Source organism: Pristis pectinata, chromosome 29, assembly GCF_009764475.1.
Source record: "Pristis pectinata isolate sPriPec2 chromosome 29, sPriPec2.1.pri, whole genome shotgun sequence".
Lineage (NCBI taxonomy): Eukaryota > Metazoa > Chordata > Chondrichthyes > Rhinopristiformes > Pristidae > Pristis > Pristis pectinata.
Genome location: NC_067433.1, coordinates 14145001 through 14166821, shown reverse-complemented (window position 1 = coordinate 14166821; position 21821 = coordinate 14145001). Strand labels below are relative to the sequence as shown.

Here is a 21821-nt window from a genome sequence, read left to right as displayed (position 1 = left end):
CAAAAATCCATCTGTCAGCCTTGAATATAATCAATTATAGCTCATATACAATGAATAATTCATGCAGCTTTTGTTTTCCAGAACATTAATTAGGCCTTGGATGTTGGGAAGCAAGTTGTCTCTCTCATCTTATGATGGACCACATCATAGCAACTGTGCCAAATGCATGAGTTGAACAATAAATTCTCCATGAAAGCTAAATGAGTTTATATTCAGTACATGTGTATCACTTGACTCTCGCTTTCATCTGCTGGCATCACCCTGTTTCCCTCTCCACAGATGCTGCCTGATCTGCAGAGTATTTACGCCTGTTTCCATTTTTAGTTCAGATTTCCAGCATCTGCAGTATTTTACTTTTGGACCATACAACTAAGTTTCTTTAAACACTTAGGTAAGAGGAAAGAGTTAAGGAGGGAGGAAGGATATTTAAAGAGGCTTTTGTTATCCCAATTTAAGTTCCCACTCCTGCCTGCTGCAAAATCACACAGTGCCACGGATTGATTCTGTTAAATCTTGTATATTAGCAGTATACTACCAAGGGAGAATCCTCCTTTAACACTCATTCAGAGTCTTTATCGGAGTTCTCCACAATACAAAGCAGCAGACATTAATTTATACAGTCCTTGTCACACACACTTAATCAATGCGGTTCCACAAGATTCGAACAGGTGCCTAAGATACAAAGACAAACATCACACTCATTGTTTAGTATAATTGGTTTACTGTCAAGTTCCGGACACAATAATTACCACCTGGTCTTGAGTCAGGGGCTTGCATGGTGGTTTTTTCATCAGTTATATGTACGGTCACAATTTCTTAACCCTCTGCTTCCTCATTTGAAGGGAAAGTTTTTTACACAGTGGTTCACAGAATCACACAGCCTAGAAATGGGCCCTTTCATCTGACCTTGTCCATGCTGTGATACCTAGATAAGAGATAAGATAAGATTTCTTTATTAGTCACATGTACATCGAAACAGTGAAATGCATCTTTTGCATAGAGTGTTCTGGGGGCAGCCCGCAAGTGTCACCACGCTTCTAGCGCTAACATAGCATGCCCACAACCTCCTAACCCGTATGTCTTTGGACATTATCTACATTAATTCCATTTGTCTGAATTAGCTCCATATCCCTCTATGCTTTTCCTATCCAAGTACCAGTCTAAATACTGTCTGCCTCTACCATCTCCTCTGGCAGCTCGCTCCAGAAAACCACCACCCTCTGTGTGAAAAACTTACCTCTCAGACCTCCTTTAGATTTCTCCCCTCTTAAACCTATGCCCTCTAGTTCTACACTTCTCTGCCTGGGAGAAAGACCCTGCCTATCTATACCCTCATAATTTTATAAACCTCCATAAGGTCACCCCTCAGCCTCCTACATTCCAGTGAGAACAATCCCAGTTTATCCAATCTCTCCTTATAACTACAGCCCTCCATTCCAGGTAACATCCTGGTGAACCTCTTCTGCACTCTCTCTATTGCTACCACATCTTTCCTGTACTGTGGTGACTTTAACTGTTCACAATATTCCAGATGTAGTCTGATCAATGTTTTAAACAGCTGCAATACGCTGTCCAACTCTGAAGCTCAGTGCCTTGGCCCAGGAAGGCAAACATGCCAAATGCCTTCTTCACTACCCTATGTTGCCACCTTTAGGGAGGTATGGACTTGCACCCCAAGTTCTCTCTGTACATTAATGCCCCTAAGGCCCTGCAATTTACTGTGTATGTCCTGGCAGAATATGATATGGTTGATATCTGGAACTCACTGCTAAAGGGGCTGGTGGAATCAGATACAATAATTTTTTAATGAGATATGTAGACAGGCACTTAAATGGGTAAAGTATCGAATGATAATGGCCTAATGCAGGCAAATGAGATCAGTGTAGATGGGCAAAAAGGTCAGCATGGCCATAGACCAAAGGGCCTGTTTCTGTGCTGTACAACCCTATGACTCTTTGGTTCAGGTGCTGCTGCCTCACAGCTCCAGTGACCTGGATTCAATCCTGATCTCTGATGCTGTCTGTGTGGAGTTTGCACGTTCTCCCTGTGACCTCGTGGGTTTCCACCACATGCTCTGGTTTTCTCCCTCGTCCCAAAAGCATGCTGGTCGCTAGGTTAATTGGCCACTATAAATTGCCCTTAGTGTCTGGGTGAGTGGCAGAATCTGATAGAGATTTGCTGGGAATGTGGGGAGAATAAAATGGGTTAGGGTAGGATTCGTGTAAAAATGGGTGGCTGATGGTCACTGGGGACTTGGTGGGCTTTGTGAGGAACCTTTGAATAGAGTTTTGGGCTCCTGGTGTCTTGGATATTATTCTGCTCACTGCAAATGAATGTTGGGAATACACAACGTACCACAAATGTGGTCAGGGCTCTCAGTGCTGTCACTACATGAGCAACAGGAAATGCATGTCCTACACCAATTTAACACTTTACTCATTGATATTAGATGGCATTCTTCATTACATATGAGGAATGGCATGCTTCATTATATATTTCACGCGATGTTCTCTGTTGCTCTGGAATGATAATAACAAACCTGAACTGACACATGTACTGCAGCCTCTTCCTTGCTCTTTCACTCTATGACTCTATGACTTCCGTAGTTTGGTTAAAAAAGTGAAAGGCTATTTGATTGATGACCTGGAATCATCCAGTGGGTGACTTCAGCATAGAAGGGTAGGGCTTGGCAATGATGAACTTGCTGGGCAGCCAGGGGCATTTGGATGGTGCAGTAGGACACGGGGGGAGTCATGTGATTGGGAACATGGTATGTTGCTAGATCTGTAATCAAAAACTCTGAGCCAATGACCTGGTGATATGAGTTCAAATCCCACAGCAGCGGAGTACAATGAACTGTGGTAAATAAACTTCCACTTTAATACTGGGGAAGGAAATCAATTTGCCTCAAGTGACTCCAGGCCCACGTTGACTCACTGTCCTCTGGAATGGGTCTGCAAGTCACATGGTTCTTCAGCGCTTAGGCATGGATAGTTCCTGATGCAATACATTGGATAGATAAGTAAAGTTATTGTTTGGTCCTGAAATTGGCTTGCAGTAAAAAAAAGGGATTCCCCTGGGTTCCCAAGTAATGGCTTTTGATAAGACACACAAACCTTGGAAAAAACAGGACAACTTGTCAATGCGAGTTTAATCCTTGGAAGGATTGTTGATGAGGTACTGATGTGATTGCATCCTGTGATGACCTAAGGCATCGGGCCATGATAACCAGCTGACTGTGCTATTTCAACACATGGAAACGGAGTTATCGGTGGGATTCATCCTTGGTTTCTCTTTCTGAATCACGCCACAACGAACATTATCAAGCGTGGTGCTGATTTTTGTCCTTGGCACCCAAGGTCCTTCTACAGACCGAGTCCTTGTTGTAGAATGAAAAGGCTGATGAAACCTTGAGGGATACATTGAAGCAGAGATAGCAACACTCACCCCCATCCTCCACAGCTGTCCCAGTTAAGATTGTTCCTGTAGAAACTGGGAACTTGAGCTACATCATGTACAAGCATTCCTTCGCCCCAGAATCTCTCCTCCCATCATTTCTCACCACACCTGTCAGTATATCTTTTGGGGAACTGGTCTTCACAGTCTCCCCTTGTTAGTAGTTGATCACCTGTCAAGCAATTAAAAAATAGTTCTCTATTTAAAAAAAATGTAATTAGTTAAGCCAAGTTGTAGTTGCACTTTTAAACAGCAAAAACAACTCAAATGGTCAAATGAAAAATGCTTTGCTGTTATCGTTATTAATAATATAACATTAATTTCAGAATGTTTAAATTCCTCACTGAGCTCCCTATCTATGTAACCTCCTTTATTTCAATGACCTTCAAATCTCTGTATTCCTCCAGTTTTGGTGTCTTGCACATCCTCTGGACAATAATAACCCAATTTACCAATTTTTACCCATCCAACCCTATAGTCGTAGTTGTATTTATTGCTATAAGATGCGGAGCACAGGAGGGATACAACCCATCCCTGGGTTAGATCAGCTCCAGAGCCAGAGAAAAACTGATTACCACCAGCCCCAAACTTGAGCTGGTGTCCAGTGCAGAGCGGTGTATCACTGGCCCACAATCATGGAATAACAGAATGGTTAGAGCAGGAAGGAGGCCATTCAGCCTACTAAGGTCAGTACTTGTTCTATACAAGAGCATCCAGCTGATCCCTGCAAATCCTCTCTCTTCAGATGCTTATCCAACTCCTTTTTCAATGCCACATTTGAATGTGCCTCCATGACTCACCCTAGCAGTGAGTTCCAAAGTCTAATCATTCACTGTGTAAAAATTGTTTTCGCCAATCACCTTCATTTTATGTCACCTAGTTCTTGGCCCCTGCCTCAACAGGAGGATTTTCTGTCTACCTACCTTGTCTATAACCTCCATGATCTTAAATCCTTTTATCGCATTCCCTCAAACCCTGTTCCAAGGAGAACAGCCTCAGCCTCTCTGGTCTATCCACAGGACTAAAGTTCTTCATTCCTGGAATCATTTTGGTAGATCACTTCCCCACTGTCTCCAAAACCTTCACATCTTTTCTAAAGTGCAGCACCCAGAACTGAATACAATACTCTAGTTGTGGCCGAGTGTTGTGTGAAAAGGTTCTTTTGGAATCTCAAAGGTAGAGTTATCTGGACACACAGTCTTTGTATTTTAAAGAGGGAAAATTTATTTACAAAGACAAATGCAGGGACAGAATGGATGGGAACGGATGCACACTCGCGCGCGCGCGCACACACACACACACACACACACACACACACACACACAGGTGACGCAAACATGAGGGGGAATCGCAACAAGGATGAGATATACACACACACACACAAACACACAATAAACAAGGTACAGCTTATCAAGGAATGAACACTTCAATGCCTGAATACCCTGGCCCAAACAAGCATTGGCTCTAACACTCCCTGGAATCTGACTAAGACGCTCCCAAACCACATGGTAGTGCAGACTCTTAACAGTGGTCTCTGCAGCATTGTTTCACTACTCCTGGGGCAGTCAAAAGAGGGAGGGCCAGGGGAGTGCAACACTCTTTATAGTGCTGGATGGAGCCTGGCCAGGTAATTTAGACAGGCCAATGGTTTGGAGGTCAGGGACAAAGGTGCCTGCCATGGCCAATGGTCAGGCAGCTTCAGGGACAAAGGTGCTCTCCTAGACCAATCCTTACACCCACACCTGATGGGTGGGGGTGGAGCCACACCTTGATTGACAGTGGTGTCACTTCCAATCCGAGGAACAATGCCGTCCTCTGACCAGTGGGGTCAGTGTTGTTACTGTCACGTGACAGCCATGTGCTCCAGGTTCAGGAACAAAGGTGCTCTCCGACTACACCGAGCCAGTGGTTTTATAAAGAGGCTCAGCATATGAAACTACTGGGGAAAGTTCAGATATTCATTCCCCCCCACCTCTTTTGCTCTCTCTTTTTTCCCGTCCCTCACATGCTCTCCCTCACTTCCCACATCCTCCCTCTGCATCTTGCCTTCTCTTCCCTTTCCTGCCCCCCCTTCTGTCTCTCTCTCTCTTTCCCGAGAGAAATTTCTTCACCCAGAAGTTGGTGAATCATTGGAGATGTCTATGCAAGGGGGCTGTGGAGGTTAAGTCATGGGGCATTCAAGACCGAGATTGATAGATATTAAGAGAATCAAGAGATACTCAGAGGTGTCCTTCCCACTGAGGCAGGTAACTTGGGCTTGTCATCCTTTGGCAAGACTTTTCCAAAAATAAAATCTGATTTGTCTTGGGATATGATGCCAGGAGCCTTTTAACCAATAGAGATTCAGGTTCTGTCAAATAAAGACCACTGCATCGCTGTTTCACTCCTGTGAGGCTCTGGAATTTCAAAGGATCAAGGTGGTCTTGAATGGTGTGAACCTCCCTTCACAGACAAGCTGGTGTAGTTGAGAGATACAATGGAGAGGAGCCTTAGGTAAGATAAGATATCTTTATTAGTCACATGTACATCGAAACACACAGTGAAATACAACTTTTTGTGTAGAGTGTTCTGGGGGCAGCCTGCAAGTGTTGCCACGCTTCCAGCGCCAACATAGCAAGCCCACAACTTCCTAACCTGTAGGTCTTTGGAATGTGGGAGGAAATTGGAGCACCCGGAGGAAACCCACGCAGACACGGGGAGAACGTACAAACTCCTTACAGACAGCGGCCGGATTTGAACCCGGGTCGCTGGTGCTGTAAAGCATTATGTTAACCGCTACACCACCGTGCGTGCTTATGTAAATAATACTCAGAGAAGGTCAACCTTTGCAGTGCTGTGATAAGGAGACTTGACAGCAACATCCATGGCTAATTTCACGAATCCAAGCTTGTGTTTCTATACTGATTGCCAGCCATGGGGCACTGCAGCCCCACCAACAAACCCACTAGTGCCCTGAACTCAACCCTGAGGGTAGTAACTGGTTGTGTAACATGTCCTTCTCTCAATCTGCTTTTGGGAACAGCAACTCTCTAATTAAGAATAAAGACAACAATTCTTGCTCATGCACCATGCATTCCACTGAGAGGCGTGGGTGCTGCTACAACATAGCTGTGCCACTCCATTATGGGTATTTGTCCAACAAGGCAAAAAGACAGGTGAGATGTGATTGTCACAAGTACTTCACACCAAAACAACAGCTTAATCGCCAGGGTGTTGAGCTCTCTTCCAACCTATGGACTAATCAGTGTCCTATCCAGGTCTGGATGCTTTAATGCTCTGTTCTACAAGCCTGATTTAGGGGACAGCCCAATGTGTGAGCACGGAGATGCCAACCAGCTCCTTATGTGTCCAGCACACTACACACTGGGAGAAAGGAACTGGCAAGCGTCAGTGTTGGAGCAGTTGTGGGGTTCTGCCATATGAACGATGTGTAGGCGGGCGAATGTAAAAAAATGAGAAAGACCAAAACCTTTCCTTCCTTCTGTTCAGTGATCTTCTAGCTTGTCCTTAAAAGCACTGATGCTAACTACCTCAGTTATTCCCTACCATTCCATGTTCCATGGATGAATAAGTTTGTTTAGAGTTTCCTGTGGGATTTATTAGCAATTATCTTCTATTTATGACTTGTTCTGGTCCCATTCACATGTGGAAACATCTCTCTACATCAACGCTACCAAAACCCTTTATCATATTGAAGGCCTCCAACTGGACACCCCTTGCACTTACCCACTTCTCCTAGCCCTAGCCCGTCCAGTGATCTCATGTGCACTGTTCATTGTGATTCTTAGTCCGAGATCAAAGTCTGCTGGTGAGTAGAATCAAGGCAGTACTGGGTACCTCATCCACCCAACAGCTTGGTCCAAGCTTTACATTATACGTTAAACCCAAACTCCTATTGCTCCTCTGTGAAACCCTTCATTCCAAAACTATTTCTCCCCTCCCTATTGGATTTCACATCACATCATTGCACACGGTTCAATGATGACTTAGGAGAAAGATTTTTCACATTTTTAGCCATTAGTCAGTCGTAAATCAGTCAGCCTTGCCTCAGGGTTACTAAATGATGGGTTCCATAGTTTACCACTTGGGAAATCATTTGGCAGAGTGCTTGTTATTTGGTTGAGCAAGGACTGCCTGCCTATGTGACTGTGACAATGTTTCCTTCTCTCTCTAGCTACCTGTGACAATGTAATCTGTCAAACACCCTCTTGCTCAGTAAAGCTTAGAAGGAACAATACAACATAAAACCACAATTAGCTCCATGCCCCTGGGATAAGGTTACATTTATTACAAAGACTAAATGGTAAAGGAAAGAGGGTACATTCCCACTTCGTCACCTGCACCTGTGGACTAGATGCACCTTATCTGACTGGCACAGTGGTGCAGTAGGTAATGCATCTGCCACACAGTCCCAGTGACCTGTTCAATCCTGACCTCCGGTGCTGTCTGTATTGAGTTTGTACATTCTCTCTGTGACCACTTGGTTTTCCCTGGGCGCAGTAGATTCCTCCCACATCCCAAAGAAAAGTGGTTGGTACATTAATTGACTACTTATAGATTACACCCAGTGTAGATGGCAGATGGGATTAGAATCACAAACACATAGAGTCGTATAGATTAATGAAGTGGATGCTTGCTGGTCACGCCTTGACCAGCAAGAACCCAATTCATTAATCCAATGCTAATGCCATTTTATTCTCTCCAAGTTCCCATCAACTCCCCCCAGATTCCACCATTCACCCACATACTAGGGTCAATCTATAGTAGACAACTACAGAAACCAGCCTCCCCTCCTTGGACTCTGTCTTTACCTCTTGCTGCCTTGGTGGAGCAGCCAGCATATTCAAAGACCCCACTCACCCGGGTCATTCTCTCTTCTCTCCTCTTCCATCAGGTAGAAGATACAGGAGCCTGAGGGCACGTACCACTAGGCTTAAGGACAGCTTCTATCCCACTGTGATAAGGATATTGAACGGTTCCCTTATATGATGAGATGGACTCAGACCTCACGATCTACCTTGTTGTGACCTTGCACCTTATTGCATTGCACTTTCTCTGTAGCTATGACACTTTACTCTGTACTGTTCTTGTTTTTACCTGCACTCTGTACTCAATGCACTCTGTACTAACTCAATTTACCTGCACTCTGGACTCAATGCACTCTGTACTAACTCAATTTACCTGCACTCTGTACTCAATGCACTCTGTCCTAACTCAATTTACCTGCACTCTGTACTCAATGCACTCTGTGCTAACTCAATTTACCTGCACTCTGTACTCAATGCACTCTGTACTAACTCAATTTACCTGCACTCTGTACTCAATGCACTCTGCACTAACTCAATGTAACTGCACTGTGCAAAGAATTGACCTGTATGATCGGTATGCAAGACAAGTTTTTCACTGTACCTCAGTACAAGTGACAATAATAAACCAATACCATATGACTTTGGGTTATGGGAGTCAGATTTTAGCTGGGCCCTGTCCCAGGAAGAACAGTGTATGATAAGACTGACCATGAAGGTTAATGAGGGTGTTCCTAGAATCAGATGCAAAAACAGAGTCAACAGAGAAGTTGATTCTCTTTTTAATTAATAACTGGCATTTTACATCGACAAAATACTCTACAATTAAATCATAGTGGTGACAGGGGCAGGACAGAGCGGGGCGCTACAAACTGTCTGAGCCTTTCTGTTATTGGACACATCACTACATGAGCCACACCTGGATCTATGTCTGGTCACTGAGGATGAAGCATGTTGAAATAAACCATTAGTAGTTCAACAAACAGAAATGGTTGAACTTCTAATATTCGTCAGCAGTCAGGTTCAGTCTAATTCAGTGCACAAGGGAAGTCAGGTGCCCCCCCAACATCATTTCTGCAGCTGACGGCTGTGGGTTTGAGTTCTTGGGCAGTACTGAAAGAATGCCTCACTGCCAGAGGTGATATCGTTCAGCTAAGATGTTAAATTGAGGCTCTCCCTTTCATTAAGACTTGTGGTACACAATTGTGGGCCAAATAAGGCCCACTAGATATTTCTCTCCTACGCTCCACGGAACCTGCTACATGGATGTAATCTCTACTGGCAATTCTGTAGAATAGACAGAGGCTGAAATTAAACCATCATTAACCACAAAGCACTTCTTCTTTGAAAAACGTTTCCGTTAAAAAATTGCATGTACACGGTTGATACAAATGATGGCAATGTTTCACAATTGTATAGTCAATTCATTCAAACATCATGCTCTTCACAGCTGTAGGTTGATCAATCTCTTTTTATGAGCATATAGTGTGCATCCTCCCACACATTATTGCAAGCAAATAAATGGGATACATGACGCTGCTTGTGTGCTTAGCACAGGGCTGACTAACTTTGTGCCACTGGCTATAATATTATTTGCTCTTGGAGGGGGGAATGATGATGGGGTAATGGAACTTGCTGTTTATTGGAGGGGTTTCAGGGATGCCTCGGTCATTGAGGGAGATTCAGGGATGGGGGATGTTGGTGTTGAGTGGGTGGAAGGGAAATATGCAGAACTGAATACTATCATCTGTCCTTTTACTTAGTTCCAGCTTATAATGCATGTATGGGCAGGCTACTGACTGAAATTCCTGGAAGTGCCAGGTTGAGGATGTCATAATTGGCCGTCAGCTTTGATTTGTTGGTCTCCATGCATAGAGGTTGTAGATTATGAAACAGCAGCTAGAGGAAGTGTTAGAGATGGTACATAAGAACAGAACAAAAGAACATAAGAAATAGGAGCAGGCGGAGGCCATCTGGCCTGTCGAGCCTGCTCCACCATTCGATAAGATCATGGCTGATCTGGCCGTGGACTCAGATCCACCAACCTGCCTTTTCCCTATAACCCTTAATTCCCCTACTATGCAAAAATCTATCTATGTCTTAACTATATTTAATAAGGTAGCCTCTACTGCTTCCCTGGGCAGAGAATTCCACAGATTCACTACTCTCTGGGAAAAGCAGTTTCTCCTCATTTCCATCCTAAATCTATTCCCCAGCATCTTGAGGCTATGTCCCCTAGTTCTAATCTCACCTACCAGTGGAAACAACCTTCCTGCTTCTATCGTATCTATCCCTTTCATAATTTTATATGTTTCTATAAGATCCCCTCTCATTCTGCTGAATTCTCCCCTCTCATTCTTCTGAATGACAATTATGACATTTAAAAAGTATTTGGGACAGGTACATGGATAGGAAAGGTTTAGAGGGATATGGGCCAAAGGCAGGAAAATGGGACGAGCTCAGGTAGGCAACTTGGTCGGCATGGACGAGTTAGGCCGAAGGGCCTGTTTCCGTGCTGTATTGCTCTATGATTCTATGATGTCACATGGTGCATCTCATGGACCTAACTTCACTTTTCCTAATTTGTTTCGTATGAGTGCTCAGCAGCAATGATTTGGATTGTCAGTATGCTCCTCCAGCAATAACATTACTGAAAACAAACACTGAGCAAGTTAACTTTACACCAGTAAGTAAGTCCACACTCCCAGCAGTGGCTTTGTAGGGCACAGTCCTGCATTCATTTGTCTGAGGGATACGTATCATTGCCAAGGCTGGCCTTTGATGCTTGTATCCGAGATGGTGGTGTAGCCTTCTTGAACCACGACTCCCCAGGTAGTACTGTTGCCCCGACACTTCTAGAGGTTTAAATGGGAGGAAGTTTAGGGAGGGTACGGGATGTGTTGGTTCTGTTCCTGTAGCACAGACTTGATGTGAAATTGGCTTGTGGATATAGTCATACACTAGCCCCTTCTTCACCGACTGACGGCAACCTCATTCTGGGTCAGGTGCAGTCAAACCTCTTGGTAGTATACTCTTTCATAATCAATTAATTAGTGGAATAGAAATTTAAGAAATAGAGCACAGGGTTAGGAGAGCAGTAATCTGAAGGAATTGAAAATTGATTAATTAAATAAATTTGTGATTAAAAATGCAAGTATAAGTAATAGAGACCTCAAAGCTATGAGGTTGTTGACAAAAACCATCTGGTTTAACAACGTCCCTCAGGCGGAGAAACCATTGTCCTGATCAGGTGTAACGTGTATGTGACTTCAGGTCCACATTTTGTTAACCAGCCCCAAGAAGCTGCGCAGTTGAGAGATGACTGGAGTTGGGCAAAAGATGTTACTTTTCCAGCAAGCACGGTAGTGTAGCGGTTAGCGTAATGCTATTACAGGGCCAGCGACCCGGGTTCAATTCCAGCCGCTGTCTGTAAAGTTTGTATGTTCTCCCCGTCTCTGCGTGGGTTTCCTCCGGGTGCTCCGGTTTCCTTCCACATTCCAAAGACGTACGGGTTAGGAAGTTGTGGACATGCTATGTTGGCGCTGGAAGCGTGTCGACACTTGCAGGCTGCCCCCAGAATACTCTACACAAAAGATGCATTTCACTGTGTGTTTTGATGTACATGTGATCAATAAAGAAATCTTATCTTAAATAAAACAAAATTCCAGTCTGGGAGATGCAGAGGTAGAAATGAGTCCCCAGTTGGATGCACTAAGTGCAGACGACAGTAATGTATGGGCATTGTGTCCATCTGATTCCACAGAAAAGAATCTCAGAATTAGAATGCAAGTCTTCCTACTGCAGTGCAGGCAACTGATTAAGCATTTGCACCCCTTGTGCAGAGCTTAAAGAACATGTAGGAAGTTGAGTGAGGATCATTTCGATCCAGAGTGATAGTATCAGGGTGCAGTGGTACAACTCTACCTTGTCAAAATTGCCTGGAGCGCAGAATGCAGGGATTTGTTTGTCAAATGTTTTGAATTAACATTGTACACTTATGTACACTCATTGTACACATTGTACCTTCCTAGAGAAGGGATCCTAAAGTCACGGAATCATAGAGAGAGATGCAGCACGGAAACAGGCCCTTCGGCCCATCAATAGCATACCACCATCAACAGCCCATTTACACTCAACCTACATTACTCTCATTGTATTGTTCCCACATTCCCACTAACTCCCTCCAGATTCTGCCACTGTTCTGCACACTAGGGGCAATTTTCACTACCGATTAACCAACAAATCTGCACATATTTTGGATATGGGAGGAAACTGGAGCACAGAGGAACTGCAGGGGGAACGTGCAAACTCCATACGGACAGCACCGGAGGTCAGGATTGAACTTGGGTCTCCGGCACTGTGAGGCAGCAGCTCAAATAGCTGCACCACTGAGCCACCCCATTTCTTATTGAGTCAGGATTTCTGCTTGCTGCACTTGCAGACTCTTGTTAAGCAGACCTTTGCTACAAGGAAGATTGTTTGCAGTGAGTCCTGTCTTCAGTCCTGCCCCTGGCTCCAAGTTATTGATCAGTTGACACTCCGGTCAACCAGCTGTCAGCCAGGTCAGTTGCTGGGCCAAGTTTTCCTCTGGGCTGCTGTTGAGGTTTCCAGCTGTTGAGAGCTGTTTTCTATCTGAACATCTGTGAAGGGGATGGAGTTGGCTGCGCCTCACAGAAACTTTTATGTATAAACCAAGACAATGTTCCTGCTGCAGTGCTGAGGGATTGCTGCACTGTCACAGGTAACATCTGATAAAATAAACCCCATCTGTTTTCTTGTGAATGCCAAACCTCTTGCAGCACAGTTGAAAAAAATGAAAAGTTCTCACTAGTTTTATGAACCAGGTTGCTATTTGATGAATTTCCCTTTAAGGCACCTGGACAGTAGATTAGTAGTGTGTGAGTGTGGTGTTATCAAGACAGCAAGGCTATAACAATGTGCTGGCTGTTTTGCTCAGTGAGTTGAAGAGCGAGAGAGAGAGACTGACTGCTGGTCTCTGTATCAATGGATGAAGAACAACAGCTGTGTCTGTCACTACAATCCATGTATGGATTTTTGGAGCAAAAATTTGGAGTCCATTTTGTCGTTAACCTGTAGTGGGAAACAGGTATTTCTGTGGGTGGCCATGTATCGAATGCCTTCGGGTGGCAGATACTTCAGAACAAAGCAGTGGAGACCATCGGAGATTGAGGTGTCGTATGGGTTCCATCGTGGAACATGTGGATTTCATAATTTCTCTCTACATTGTCTCTACATTTTCTCTTCAGTCAACAGTGGCTTTGCAAAGCCTTTGCTCACGTTTCACCTTATGCCTTGCTGAACTGAACTTTGAGAACTATTCCTAGACTTGGAGTTTGGGAATTTGCTACACACAAGCCTTGAGTTTATTAGTTTGGGGTTAATGTTTAACATCTAACATTTTTGCTTTTCTTATTATCACGGTAGTTATTAATAAAATAGTTTCTAACACTTATACATGACTCAGTGTGTTTCTATTGTTGCTGGTACATAACACTAGCATCTTGACCAACACTTACCTATCAAATAACATCATTAAAACTATGTTGGATTAGACAGGATGTACAGAAACGGGCAGATGCAGACACAAGAGAATGCAGATGCAGGAATCTGGAGCAACAAACAATTTGCTGGAAGAACTCAGCAGATCAAGCAGCATCTGTGACAGGAAAGGAATTGTCAATGTTTCGGGTTGAAACCCTGCATCAGGACTCTGGTCATTTGGCCCAATCAGTCCACAGCCAGGTTTATATTCTGTTCGAGTACCGTTCCATCTTCCCTCAGTCACATTTATCATCTATTCCCTGCATCGTTGTCCAATCTGCCTTTGAGTCCATCTATACGTTTCACCTCAGCCACTCTGTGTCACAGTGAGTTTCACATGCTCATTGATCTCTGGATTAGAACATCTGTTTGGAGTTTCCCTTTGGGTCTGTTGGTGGCTGCCTTGTATTGATGGTCTCCCTTCAGGCTCTTGCCCACAACTGGAAATATTCTTTCAGCAACCACTTAATCAAGATCTTCCATCATTTTAAGGATGGGTCATTTCTCAGCCTTCTTTTCTCTAGGGAAACGAGACCCAGTCTGTTCATTTTCCCAGTATGTAAACCCTCAGGTTTATGGTATTGACCTTGTAAACCTTCACTGCTCTCTCTTCAATGTCTCCATATCCCTCCTGTAATATGGTGGTCAGAACTGTGTGGAGTATTACAGGAGGGGTCCCACCAAGGATTGACATTGCATTACCATAACTTTCCCTAATTTTCAACTCTATTGCACTGGAAATTATCTAACTACGTTCCAGAGTTATACAGCACAGAAACAGGCCCTTCAGCCCAACTCATCCATGCCGACCAAGGTGTCTTGATGCAAGGTTCTCTCTTTCCTGCAATCAGAAACGTTGTTGCTTCAGGATGTCAGGAGCTTGATGTGAAGAGGAAGTCCGCAATCATGCAGCTCCACTGTGACCAGTAAATCTCTGAAGCACCTCTTGTCCTCACCCTCAGATTTTCCGGCTTCCTCCTGAATGCTTAACTGTCACCTTGGGGCTTCGGCAACCCACCCAGCGGAAGTGAACTGACCACTCCAGCCCTTACCGGGTAACTGGCTGCACAACCCAATACACCAGATACTGGATAATAGGCACAGCAATCCCGCCCAAGCCATCCTGCTCCAAACCTGAAGTCAATGCCAGTGATGACGAGTGGTGTGTAAGATCAGACTACTGACCAAGGAGTAGGCTTCCAGAGGCTATCCCATCTGGGCAAAATAACGATACTCACAGCAAGTTGTTACGATCAGAATGTGCTGCCTGGAAACACGTTCACTAAAGGAGGGTGACAGGGTGGCACGGCTGGTAGAGCCACTGTCCCACAGCGCCAGAGACCAGGGTTCGATCCTGACCTCGGGTGCTGTTTTTGTAGAATTTGCACATTCCTCCTGTAACCTCGTGGGTTTCCTCCAGGAGCTCTGGGTTCCTCTCACTTTCTGGGTCGGTGGGTTAATTGGCCGCTGTAAATTGCCCCTTGTGTGTACGTGAGCGGGAGGGTTGATGGGAATGAAGGAGTTAAGTGTAAATGGATGTTTGATAGTTGGTGTGGACTCAGCTGAAGGGTGTTTCCCTGTGGTATGGTTCTATGAAAGTGGCTAAATTAGCATATATTATATTTCTTTACAGTAGACACAGAGGCTGTTTGGCCCATCAAGTCTATGACAGCTCTGAGAGCACACACATTTACCTCATTTACCTCCCTGCAGCCTATTCTCTCTCCCAAGCCCATAAACTCTCCACTAGTTCTCCTGCTACCCACCCATACAAGGGGCAATTTACCATGGTCAGTTAACCTACTGTCTTTGGGATATGGGAGGAAACTGGAGCACCCAGGGGAAACCCACACAGTCACAGGGAGAACGTGCAAACTCCACACAGATCATCGGAAGCCAGGATGGAACCTGATGGGGGGGGGGGGGGTGTGAGGCAGCAATACTCACTGCTGCAACACTGCAGCTACTAAAGAAGCTAAAAAATAATAATGGGGGCTAATTTGAGAGTGGGACTATGAGGATGGCTCTTCCAAAGAGCTAACACCATCATGAAGGGCCCAAAGGCCTCCTTGCTTGTATGAAACGAGACATCATTATCATTGCCATTGCCTGAAGGATTCGGATCAGATCAGATATCTTTATTAGTCACGTGTACATCGAAACACAGTGAAATGCATCTTTTGCGTAGAGTGTTGTGGGGGCAACTCACAAGTATCACCACGCTTCCGGCGCCAACATAGCATGCCTGCAACTTCCTGACCCGTACGTCTTTGGAATGTGGGAGGAAACCAGAGCACCTGGAGGAAACCCACGCAGACATGGGGAGAACGTACAAAATCCTTACAGACAGCAGCAGGAATTGAACCCGGGTCGCAGGCGCTGTAATAGCGTTACGCTAACCGCTACACTACCGTGATTTGGAGCTGCTTTTCCAAGTGATGCTCAGCACTAGCGTGAGGTGGAGCTGGAGATGAAGGCAGAGTGTCCTCCATGACTGAGGGATGTTTGGGGCCCTGGGGCTGAGATCCTGTCAGGCACAGTAGAATTCGAGCTGACTTAGTAGTGCTTGTTGTTTCTTTGCTTCCTCGGCTGTTCTGTGGAGCTGAACATTCCCTTCTCCAGCTCCGAATTGGACATCCTTCCTGCTATCAGGCCTAGGAGATACTCATTATCTGTGATGGCTGGATTTATGGACTTCCCAATGGAGGCTGCTGCTTTGGGGGTTGTGGTCAACACAGTGCACTGCCTCCCATTGGTTGGGAACTGTTGCCAAAAGCCATGTGTTTCTGCTCAAGGACAGCACCGCAGATCAATGTGGGCATTTATAGAGTCATAGAGTGACAGAGCAATACAGAGTGGATACATTTTCTTCTGAATGCTGCTTTTATGATGCTATGTTGCTGCAAGTTTTTCATTGCACCTGTGCATACATTTATTTATTGATATTTATTAGTCACATGTACATCGAAACACACAGTGAAATGCATCTCTTTGTGGTACTTAGAATGTGCTGGGGGGCAGCCCGCAAGTGTCGCCACTCTTCCAGTGCCAACATAGCATGCCCGCAGCTCCTAACCCGTACGTCTTTGGAATGTGGGAACCGGAGCACCCGGAGGAAACCCACACAGACACGGCGAGAACGTACAAACTCCTTACAGACAGCGGCGGAATTGAACCCGGCTCACTGGCGCTGTGATAGCGTTACGCTAATTGCTACACCACCATGCTGCCCATTGGTACTTGTGCACATGACAATAAACTCAACTTTGACTTTTGACTTTAAGTTCACAATATAACAGAAGAGACTAACTCCAAAAAAACCCCAATGCTCCCTTAGCTTCCTGTCCAAGACCTTTGACAGCATTGGAAGAAATCCAAAAGATAACTCTCTTCGTCCTGCTTAGCGAAAAGTGAACCTGACCTCCTGTACTGGTTCAGGGTGTGTGATCAAATACTTTAATGCTGTTGCTAAACCAGATTCAGCCTGTGACCTTGCCGCTTCAATTATGCTCACACTTGGCCTCAGCACTCCCCCTGGAGGAGGAAAAGGCTGAAGTTCTGCAATGCTGCCTCCTGTCCTTTGGCAAGATGCACACCAGCAAAGGCCAGGTGAAGATAGCTACAGTCGAATAGCTAGCTTCATGACACTCACTGCCAAGGCCAATGTGTGTGGGTGAGCTACAATATCTTCAACTGGTATGGAACTGGAGCCAGGGCCAATGGGACTAATTGGATGGATCTTTGAAAGGGCTGTCACAGGCACAATGGTCTGAATGGCCTTCTCCTGTGTGAACAGCTTCACCAGCTCCAGGTGAGGAGTGAATATTTTTAAAATGCCACCTTCCAGTATAGGTAATTCTAATATAACGCGTTTTCATAACGCGAATTGGTTATAACGTGATTGATGGATTGAGGAACACCATTTGCATTACGTGGACCGCATTGGTTATAGTGCGATCGTGATCAGGCAAACCTGCTTAAACCTGTGCTTTGAAGGCAACTACAGCCTGTTCTGCTGTAACGCGACTTTCTATAATGTGAAGCTTCTTAGGAATGTAACTATTGCGTTACAGCAGAACTACCTGTACTGTGGAAACGCAACAAACTGGACGTCCAGTTGTTAAACTTGGACCAAGCCAACTTCTGCTCATGATGACAAAGCAAATACAAGAGGGTGAGTTTAAAAAACTGGAATGGTTCAAAGAGGCAACACGGTGAGTAGAGTCGCTGCCTCACGGTTCCAGTGACCTGGGTTCGATCCTGACCTCGGGTTGTGTCTCTGTGGAGCTTGTCCTTTCTCCCTGTGACAGTGTGGATTTCCCCCGGGTGCTCCAGTTTCCTCCCACATCCGAGGTTAGTAGGTTAATTGGCTGCTGTAAATTGCCCCCAGTGTGCAGGTGAGTGGTGGAACCTGGGGATAAGTCGATGAGAATGTGTGGAGAATAAAATGCGATAAATGTAGGATTAGTGTAAATGGGTGATTGATGTGTTGTGGTATAAGTGGGCCAAATGGCCTGTTTCTGTGCAATATGACTCTGAGAAGTAAACTCACAGAACCCAGAATCCAAAGCTCAGCAACATACTGAACCAGGGAAGTTCAAAGCAGGATAGAGAAGACTTGAAGGTTTTAGGTTTTCAGATTGGGGAAAGGGGTTTTTAATTTTGTCAGGGACGTTTGATCACTCAATAAACTTTGGCCAAGACATGCACCAACATTTGGTATAATAGCAACTAACTGAACTCTATGACAGTAACAACACAAGCAAAGTCATATTACCATTAAAAGTTACTAATGTCCACCTTCCTTTCTACAGGCTGCCCTTCACGTTGAGATGACTTGCTTCTGCTCGGGCTCTGTGGGTCCTAATGTGGCTGATGAGGCCGATGTGAGATCTACAGACTCCCACAGATGGGGCGGAGGTGCCTGATGAGGTGACTTGGGTGGGCAGGCAGTTTGTCAGGTGGTTCACTCCTTACACCAGGATTCTGGGTGGTGCCAATGTATGGACTCGAGGTATGGGATTAGTCAGTGGACCACACCTGCATTGGTGGAGGGAGTCAGCAGCTTTAAATTCCTGGGCGTTAACATATCAGATGACTCACCCTGGGCCCAGCACATAGATGCAATCACAAGGCGCACCAGGGTCTTTACTTTCTTAGGAAGTTAAGTAGGTTCAGCTTGTCATAGAAGCAGGCCCTTTGGCCCAACTTGTCCATGCCAACTGTGTCGCCCACTGAGCTAGTCCCATCTGCCTGCTTATGGCCCATCGCCCTCTTAACCTCTCCTATCCATGTACTTATCTAGATGCCTTTTACACGTTGCTAATGTGCCCGCCTCAACCACTATTTCTGGCAGCTCCTTCCAAATACGCACCACCCTTTGTGTGAAGAAGCTGCCCCTGATGTCCCTTTTAAATCTCTTGCCTCCGATCTTAAACCTATGCCGTCTTGTTTTTAGCTCCCCCTCTCTGGGAAAAAAAGACTGTGTGTTTTCACACTCTCTATGCCCCTCATGATCTTATACACCTCTATCAGGTCACCCTTCAATCTCCTTCATTCCAGGGTATAAAGTTCTAGTCTATGCAACCTCTCCTTGTCACCAAACACTCTAACAAACTTCTACAGATGTACTGTTGAAAGTATCCTGACTGGTTGCATCACGGTCTGGCACGGCAATTACAATGTGCAGGAATGTAAGAAGCTGCAGAGATGGTGGACTCAGCCCAATACATCACGGGAACATCCCCCCCCCCCCCACTATAAATTGTCTTTTTGCACTATTTAGTTTTGTAATTTATAGTAATTTTATGTTTTTGCACTGTACTGCTACCGCAAAACAACAAATTTCACATCATTTGAGTCAGTGATAATAAATATGATTCTGATTACAGGAGGCGCTGCCTCAAGAAGGCAACATCCACCATCAAAGATCCCCACCATCCGGGCCGTGCCATCTTCTCACAGCTACCATCGGGCAGGAGGTACAGAAGCCTGAAGTCCCACATCACCAGGTTCAAGAAAAGCTACTTCTCTTCAACCATTCAGTTCTTGAACCAACTTGCACAACCCTAATCACTAGGTTAGCAACACTATGATCACTTTGCACTAAAATGGACTGTTTTTGTTCCAACTGTAAAATTTGAGTATAATTTATGTTTTTCTTGTGAATGCTGCTTATCTGATGCTACGTGCCTGTGATGCTGCTGCAAATAAGTTTTTCATTGCACCTGTGCACACATGGACTTGTGCAAATGACATTCAACACAACTTTGACTTTGAGCCACATGTTGCATTCTTAAAGAAAAATTAATTAAAATGTAAATTCTGCAAGGCTGGAATTTATTACAGAGACAGTGCTTTATCAGTAGTATAAAGTTAATTAGAAAAAACTTTATTTTGTTTAGGCACTTGGGTGTGTTTTTCTCAGGACTTATTGTCTAAAAGCAAAAAAATTAAGTCCAGATAAGGATGGAATTAGCATCTGCTGCCATCATGTGGTCAGAAAATGTATTGCTTGAAAATGTAGCCTCTCCCTCCCACACTCTCTCTAACCAATACAATTATATAGTTAAATTACAAATCGGTCATTTCAATGTTGTTTTTAATAAGAATTGGGGAAAATTCAGCCTGCAACAAGCTTCTCGCCAAATATTTCAAACCACTTTGTAAGCCTTACTGCATTCAAAGCAATTGTGAATTTTAGTTCTGAGAATGACAGACTTTTGTAAAACAAAACAATGTCAACATTTCAGGTCAAAACCCTGATGCAGGGTCTCAACCTGAAATGTTGACAATTCCTCCCCCCCCCCCCCCACCACAGATGCTGTTTGACCTGCTTTCTTCATTGCACCTGTGCATACACGTATTTGTATGCATATGCCAATAAGTGCACTTGCATATGCCAATAAACTCGATTTTGACATTGATTTTGCATCATTGTTGAACTTTACACCATTTTGTTTTGCGCTCATTGCTGTATTTATTATTACTACGTATACTGTTCGCTCAAGGAATTTCATTGCACCCTGGTGTATATGACAATCAACTAATCTGTACTCCCTGATTCCATTGACATCTAGGAGTCTATCAATCTGTTTTGAATGAACTCACCTGGGGAAAGAGTTTCAAATATTTACCACCCTCTGAGTGGAAAAAAATGAATTATCATCTCAACTCCAAATGGCCCTTATTCCGAGATAGTGAGCCCCGGTTCTAGATTCCTCAGCCAAGAGAAAAAGTCTCCTGCATCCAGCTTATCAAGCTTTGTAAGCGACTGCAGAAGCACAGTGGAAAGTACCATCGTCCACTGGGTTGTTGTTCAATGTGAATTGCCAAACTGGTATTTGGAACCTCCTCCCACAAGTGGCAGCTCATATTTGGCCACGCTTATTTTGAACCTGAGGTTGATATAATTGTTTATTAACGCAAGAATGAGCTACAGAGCAAAGGCTGGGTTACAAGTCAGCCAGTGGGAGAACAGGTTTGAAAAAAAAAATTAGTATCTCCAGCTTATAAGGGTGAGTGTCAGTTTTTTTTTATAATTAATTGTTCATGGGATGTAGACATTATTGACAATCCCAACAGGCAACATCCTGGGGAATCCCTCTGTAACCTCTCCAGCACAATTATGTGCTTCCTACAGCGTGGCAACCTGATCTTATAATGGAGGCCAAGGACACCACCCTGAAAAACTCAGGCAGTGACCACCCCTCTGACGGTCACCTGTCCTTTACTGGAAACCAAAGGCAAATATCAAGTCAAAAGTAACAGTGCTGTATTGGATATCAACCTGGAATCACAGCTCCAAGCATTTTACAGTTAAACCAGGTGTGCTAACAATAGCTACAGGACGAATTCTGGCTCATCGCAGAAGCATGAAGCCCCCCTTCAGGTCACGTGATGTGAGCTCCCTGCTTTTAGTCATTTGTTCAGTGGACATGGTTAGCACTGGCACAATCACCTTCATTGTCCAGCCTGAAATTGCTGTATGGTCTTTGC

The 21821-nt window shown here is 44.6% G+C and overlaps 2 long non-coding RNA genes across 2 annotated transcripts; one reads left to right on the top strand and one right to left on the bottom strand.

Moving 5' to 3' along the window:
• Nucleotides 1-811: 811 nt before the first annotated feature.
• Nucleotides 812-18807, bottom strand: LOC127584381 (uncharacterized). Its single transcript, XR_007958381.1, has 3 exons — nucleotides 18601-18807; nucleotides 3448-3628; nucleotides 812-925 (listed from the first exon to the last, which is right to left on the bottom strand). It is a non-coding gene; the product is annotated as an uncharacterized LOC127584381 (long non-coding RNA).
• LOC127584380 (uncharacterized) lies at nucleotides 17925-20493 on the top strand. The gene is made up of 3 exons (XR_007958380.1): nucleotides 17925-17997; nucleotides 18638-18755; nucleotides 19715-20493. It is a non-coding gene; the product is annotated as an uncharacterized LOC127584380 (long non-coding RNA).
• The last annotated feature ends 1328 nt before the right edge of the window (nucleotides 20494-21821 follow it).